Source organism: Petaurus breviceps, unplaced genomic scaffold (genome assembly GCF_028583685.1).
Source record: "Petaurus breviceps papuanus isolate PSGF00001 unplaced genomic scaffold, PetGlider_PUasm1.0 38, whole genome shotgun sequence".
Lineage (NCBI taxonomy): Eukaryota > Metazoa > Chordata > Mammalia > Diprotodontia > Petauridae > Petaurus > Petaurus breviceps.
The window spans coordinates 45,096,985-45,104,026 of record NW_027186304.1 but is presented as its reverse complement, the minus strand read 5'-3'; the positions used below and the strand labels follow the sequence as shown (position 1 = coordinate 45,104,026).

The 7,042-nt window shown below is 37.0% G+C and overlaps 1 long non-coding RNA gene across 1 annotated transcript in view; it reads left to right on the top strand.

Moving 5' to 3' along the window:
• Positions 1 to 1,276: 1,276 nt before the first annotated feature.
• LOC138170074 (uncharacterized) overlaps positions 1,277 to 7,042 on the top strand; it is a 546,486-nt gene continuing 540,720 nt past the window's right edge. The window contains exon 1 of the long non-coding RNA XR_011170533.1: positions 1,277 to 1,353. This is a non-coding gene — a long non-coding RNA (uncharacterized lncRNA). The remainder of the gene's footprint in view (positions 1,354 to 7,042) is intronic.

The window sequence follows — 7,042 nt, the reverse complement described above, 5'->3', positions numbered from 1 at the left end:
TGCAGGAATGATTCTCTTCAGTGAGCTTTTGAGATTCTTTTTCCATCTGGCAAATTTGGCTTTTTTAAGGCATTCTTCTCCTCATTCTCATTTATCTTCCCAATTTTTCCTCCACTTCTCTTCTTTGATTTTCAAAATCCTTCTTAATGTCCTCTATGGCCTGTAACCAGCTCATATTTTTCTTGGAAGCTTTTGGTGTAGTAGTTCTGACTTTGTTGTCTTCCTCCTGTTTCATGCTTTGATTCTTTTTGTCCCCAAAATAAGTGTATAAATTTGGGTTGCTCTGTTTGTTTTGCTTTCCTCATTTGCTCATGTTGCCACTCAATTACTTGACTTTTGGGATTTTTGCCACAGTAGGACTCTGCTACCAGACAGGGGAGCTTCGTCCCAAACTCTGGGGTTTACTCAGCTGCCAAAGGTATTAGTTGGGTGCCCTCTCTGAAGTCTCAACACTCTCTGGTGAGCTGGTCTCATACCCAGGTACATCCACCCAAGACTGCAATCCAGATCCAAGCAGGTTAAAGCAAGAGCGATTACCACTCAACCTGGTCTCTTGGTCTCCCTACAATCTGTAGTCCAGAAGCTGAAGTTGCCACATGGCAGCTTCTCCCTCCAGGGCATAAAGGTTGACCACACTCCCAAATTACTGGATCCCAAAGTCCACACTGCAGTGACTGCTCACTTTGTCTTTAGCATCTATGGTTTGATAATTCTGGAAACAGACACAGCTGCTGGTGATCTGAAGTCCCTCCAGTGGGTGGCTAGTCAGGCTGCCCTTGGCCTGAATCTTCTGGCTTGGCTGGGGCTTTGGTCGCTTCCAAGAGTGCTGCACTGGCCAATTCCTTCTGGCCTGTTGGGCTGTCCTCAGTGGGAGGTGTAGCAGCAAGCACCCCAAGCATCCTCAGGGTTTGCAGCTACCACAGGTTCTTGGATCTGCTTTGTTAAAGGAAAGCAACTTCAAAATGGGTTAACAAGCTTACTTTAATCAGGCAGACATAAATCGTTTACCTTGTTCAGGAGAAAAGGTCAGCACCCTGAACCTCAAAGTACACAGGCATAATTATCAAGACAGAAACATCAAGTAGACAGATTTCCAAACTGTCCAACCATTACATCCATACCCAGTCAACATCTGGGTTTCCACATTCTGGGTTTTTCAAAGCCGGGGGACTCTCAACAACGGCTTCCCAGAATTCAGATCAAATCACAGAACACTTCTCAAAGTGAGTCCCAAAACAAAGCTACACATCAGGGCTTATATAGCCTTCTCCTGGCTCAGAGAATGTAACAACCTTATTGACTCACTGGCCAATCAAGAAGTATCTACTGAAAAACAAGCCTCCCCCACCCCAGGTTTCAGGTGCACATTAGCCTAGGGGCAGGGAAGATCTTTAAAATTTACATTCTTATTACAGGAGGTTAGCTTTTCTGTGTTGTTTTGTGGGTTCAATAGCTCCAAAGGTTATTCAGAGTCACCTTTTATATGAATTGGAGGGGGTGGAAGCCAGAACCCAACAGAAGTCCTCTTTCTACTGTGACATCTTGACTCCGCCCCCATGAATACTGAGTTTTAAAGGAAGAAAATGTGTATATATATATATATATTTCCTGCATGACATTGAGTTTGCTTCTAGAATGTATTTCTTCTTTGTTATTCCTAACTACTAGTAGTTCATTTACAGATATCTTGTGGGCCTGAATGCCCAGCAGACCTTCTTACTTAAGAGGTAATTAAAATGCTTTCATTCATTTTAGAAAGTAGTAAAAATGTGATAAGCGAGTAATCCACCTTTTAAAAAAAAATCCTTAGAAATACTTCTGTTCAATTTATCCTGATAAGTTTCCTTTATAGTTGAGTGTTGTCACTTCCTCAGTTTGTTAAAAGATAAGAATAACTTTACTATACAATTCTTTTCATCTTGCCCTGCCTGCTCATACAATGAGCAGAGTATAGGATTTAATTCTGGGGTCCCTCGTCATGACAAAATCCAATTAGTTAAGATTGCAGAATTGGGCCAATTCTGTTATTACAAAATGCTAACGGGTGAACTTTATTACTGAATAACATTCAAAGAAAAGAACTTCACTTAATTTCCAATCTCTGCAACATCATAATTAAGAAAAGAGCTCCTTAGAAAACGGAAAAGGCAAAGAACAACGAAGACCGAGTGATGTTTTATTATATGCTGTTGAAAGTATTTTTTAATGTTTTCTATTTCTTTTCCATAGTTAAAGACAAATATAATCCAAAGTTGTTTTGGTTTAAAAAAACATGTTAAAACTCATGCACAATCTTATCCATGAGTTTAAACGCATTTTCATTTAGACAATTAATATTTACAACTAATTTTGGAATTCAAGACAAAAATAAATGATACTGAATATCATATAGAAAAGAAGATGACCTTCAGCACATCACTGAGCCCTCCTTGGTACATCTTTCTCATCAGGAAAATGGGGTAGAGCAAGGTCTTAGACTAGGTGGCTTATTAACTTTCTTCGGCCCTCTTCCAAAAAGAATACACAGAGAAAATTGTTATTTAAATTAATGGTAGAACAACTACTGAAATATGAGTATGATTTGCTGTTTGATTTATAAATTTAGTTGAGACTATGATACCTGCTTGTACTTTACAAATCTTATAGTACTCTATTAATATAACTTAGTATGGTTGTAATTGTTACAGTTGATTTGTATTTAGATCTAAATAAAATATGTTACTTACAAATCTAAATCATTTTTTTCCCTGAAAAGGATTTATTTATAATTTGGAAGCTAAATGAAGAGTAACATACGTGAAATGGTCATAAAGAGTTGTCTTCTCAGGTGTGATAATAGGGTGGTAGCACTGAACCTTTTTCATGATCCGGGCAAAAAAGTCCAATGCTTCTTGATAAAGCTTTATTAATTTGATTTTGCTTAATTCCAACTAGCATCTAAAATTAAAGCTACTGCTATCCTTTGGCCTTCTAGATTAGAGTGATCACATTAAAAAGTGTTCACTTCATCTGACATATGGATAATACATAATTCAAAGTGGAAATTAGGTCCCACAAGGGTCTTTCTTTCTGATAAGGGGAAGTAAGTGTTGCAAAACAGCTACAAATCAGCCCTAAGTGAAACATAGATCTGTGAACAGCCTTGATTACTTGTCAACAGGAAGAGATGGAAGAAGAAGAGAGTGTAAACAAAATAATCTCTTTATAACTTCTGCCTCCATCTACAACAAATCTAGGCCATTCCCAGGGTTTTTGTCAGAGGATGCTGACATTAAGTTCTCTCCTGCAGCGATAATAAATCATTTCATAACTCAAGCTCTTTTAAGGCAAAGTTATATTTCTTTGGTGTCCTACATTTCAAATTAATTCGATTTGACGACTTTCATGATGAGGGCCTCTTTCTTAAAACTGTCATGGTAATCTGAAGAATCTGAGATGTTCAGCAGCAGCATACATTCAAGTGTAGAAAGAGACACTTATTGGTATTATTTTATGATTTATTTTGTAAATCAAGAAGTAGCCCAGAAAAGTGGAATATAGAATGTCTGAAGAAAAAGATTGGGGTTTTTCAGTTTTCTTGTACACAATGACAATATGGAAAAGTTTTACATGATTGCACATTTATAAAGTATATCAAATTGATTACTCTTTCAGGGAGGGGAGAGGGGAGAGAGGTAGGAAGGGATAGAATTTGGAATTCAAAACTTTTTTTGAAAAATGTTAAAAATTATTTTAACATATAATTGGAGGGAAATAAAATATTTTACTAAAAATTTAAAAGAGAACAGCATGATTAAGTTGAAGGGATTTACAGAGTAAAACATAGAAATGGGAGTGAACCAATTAGAGATGGATGTTGTATGCATCTTTAGCAATATCATAATATTACATGCAGTGGAAAGAAGTTAATATGTCTTTTCTTTGTGATACTTTTGACTTTTCACTTGACAGACTATGTAACACACTGAATTCCTAATATTTAAATTCTTTGTGAATTTTCCTTAGATTCTTTATGAATTTTTGTCAACTATGACACATTCTGAGAATTTTTTCTTCCACTTGTTTGTTGGGATATAGGAAATGAAAAAAGAACAGAGGAAATTTGAAATTTTGCCTTTATAGATGATAAAGAATTGTATTCAGTTTTGTTAACTGCACCTTAAGGTACTGGAATAATAAGTAATTCAGGAGATATACAACAGAATGCATCTTGTGCCTCAACGGGAAGGATGTGTTTTGTTAGTTTTATTTATCTGACCGAAGGTGAACTCAATATAAAAATGGAATGAGAGGGATTAAAAAAAAGTTTAAAATAATAGCACTTTGGTAGAATATATGTATACATATTTACATTAGAGTATATGTGTTATATATGTATGCATATATGATATGGGTATATGCATATATGTGATGGGTGTATTTATTTATATATGTATGTATACATACAGTCTGTGCATATGTGTATACATGTGAGTATGTGTGTGCATATGAAATTGTACCTGCATGTGCATACATATGTGTGTCTGCACCTGCATATGTATACGTGTGTATATATACACGTGTGTTGTATGTGTGCATGTGTGTACATACATGTATGTGCATACGTATATGTATATTATGGGGGGTGCTGTCCAAAAAAGTCTTGGTGCATTTTTAAACCTTAATATCAATGCTTCATTAAGATTTTGTGGACACACTGAAATCCTTCCCTTGCTCCCCCTCTCTATTTGGGCTTCTGTTTACAATTGTTATAGAGTAAGATTTGAAATAATGTTTCATATTTTTTTGTTTTGTTCGTTTATCCTGCCTTGGTTTCTAGCCTGTGCCAGGCCCAGACTCCACATTCTACTTCATTTTTAAATGTTCAATCTAGTCTTGGGATGTGCTACAGACAGCTTGCAAAATATTCTAAGAAGCAGAGTGAGCATTTAAACCACAGAAATTTGTAAATACTAAAAATCAGGACTTCATTCACTGTTTGATCAATTGTCTAGACTGAAGAAAGAAATTATTGAGAAAAAGTTAATAACATAAATTAACCTTAAAAGTATATTATGGGCTTGTTTGTTTTTTGTTGTTTGTTTTTTTTTTTTGAGAAGCAGTTGTTAAATATTTACCAACTCCCCTGCCTAGGATCGAAGGATTTCCTTCTGACTTTTACCTCTCAAGGTTCTGGACTTCACTGGAACTTTACATTTCAGAGGATCTGATCTTCAAATTTTTCTCTGCTATCTCAGGATAGCCTTAAGAACCCCAGATTCACTGGGCTTAGACTTTTCCTGTCTAAATAATTAATATCTCAATATTCAGTGCTTTTCCCTGTAGTTTTAAATTACTATTCTAGGGATATCTGGCCAACAAGGTTCTTATTGACTGCATTAGAACTGTCTAAGTTAATCCTTTCACTGTAACTGCCTATGGAGAAACAGTATTTCAGGCTACAAGTGTCCATAGTCCTTTCTGACCGTGCTGGGAAGATGTCAATCTGTGCTGACACTGGCTTTGTTGATAGAGACAAGGTTGACCTTTTTTATTTTTTTTAGTTTGGGTAAAAAAAATCACCTACTCTAGTCTCAACTTTGATTTCTTGATCATTATTCAGTCTAATTAAAGTTTCACAGTTTTACATATGAAAGTATGTATGAGCCATCTGGCCTATTTCCTGTTCAGTTGGCAATCTTGGAAAGAAGTCACCTTGCCTTCTCCCAGTCTTCTACTACTATCAGCTAATATACACAAAGCAATGGTCTTATATTGTCATCAAGAATGCTTCATAGTCCTCTATTCTATTGAAAGACCGTATTTTCCCCTGAAACGTAATACTCAGTTTTGCTGGGTAGGTGATTCTTGGTTTTAATTCCAGTTCCTTTGACCTCTGAGAATATCATATTGCAAGCCCTTCAATCCCTCAGTGTAGAAGCTGCTAGATCATGTGTTATCCTGATTGTGTTTCCACCATATTCAACCTGTTTCTTCCTGGCTGCTTGTAATATTTTCTCCTTGATCTGGAAACTCCAGAACCAGGCTATAATATTCCTAGGAGTTTTCTTTTTGAGATCTTTTTCAGGAGGTGAGCTTTGAAGCAGCCAAGTGGAAGTGGCTGCATAGCTCCTGCACCTCAGCCACTTCTCCCTCCAGGGGGTAAAGGCTGGACTGAACTCCCAAATTCCCAGTTCACAAAGTCCACACTGCACTGACCTCTCACTTTGTCTTTGGCATCTATGGGTTGATAATTCTGGAAACTGCCACAGCTGCTGGTGATCTGTAGTCCCTCCAGCCAGTGGCTGGTTGGGGCAGCCCTGAGGCTAAAACCTCTGGCTCATGGGGGGCTGGGCTTGGCTCCCAAAACTCTGTGCTGGCCCCTTCCTGCCAGCCTGCTGGACTGTCTTCAGTGGGAGGTTAGCTTCTCTCTGTCATTTTGTGGGTTCTGTAGCTCCAAAGTTTGTTCAGAGTAATTTTTTACATAAATTGGAGGAGGTGGAAGTGGGAGTTGCTCAGAAGTCCTGTTTCTATTCTGCCATCTTGACTCCACCCCTCAATGGTCTTATATTTTCTTCAATTAATTTCATTTCCCTTTTTACCTAAACACAAAATTTATAGGGGACTTCCATAAATATGAAAAAATAGATTTTTTCAACAAAGTTTTTTGATATCTTTGTGGATAAGAGGAGGAGATGTAGACTAGAAAATACATTTCAGGGGATTTAGAGTCCATCCAAACACTTATTAGAGTTCCTGTCACATAATAGATACTTAATAAATGCTAGATTACCACTTCACTGACTGGACTGGTTGAATGGCTACAATAACTCTGGTGGGTCCATCTCAACTTGAAATATATCATCTAATATAGTGCAACATCCAGTATAGCACATCATCCAATCGAGCGCATCATCCAGTATAGTGCATCATCCAATGTAGTGCATCATCCAATATAGAGCATCATCCAATATAGTGCATCATCTAGTACAATGCATCATCCAATATAATGCATCATCAGTGCATCATCCAATATTAAGCATCTTCCAATATAGTACATCAT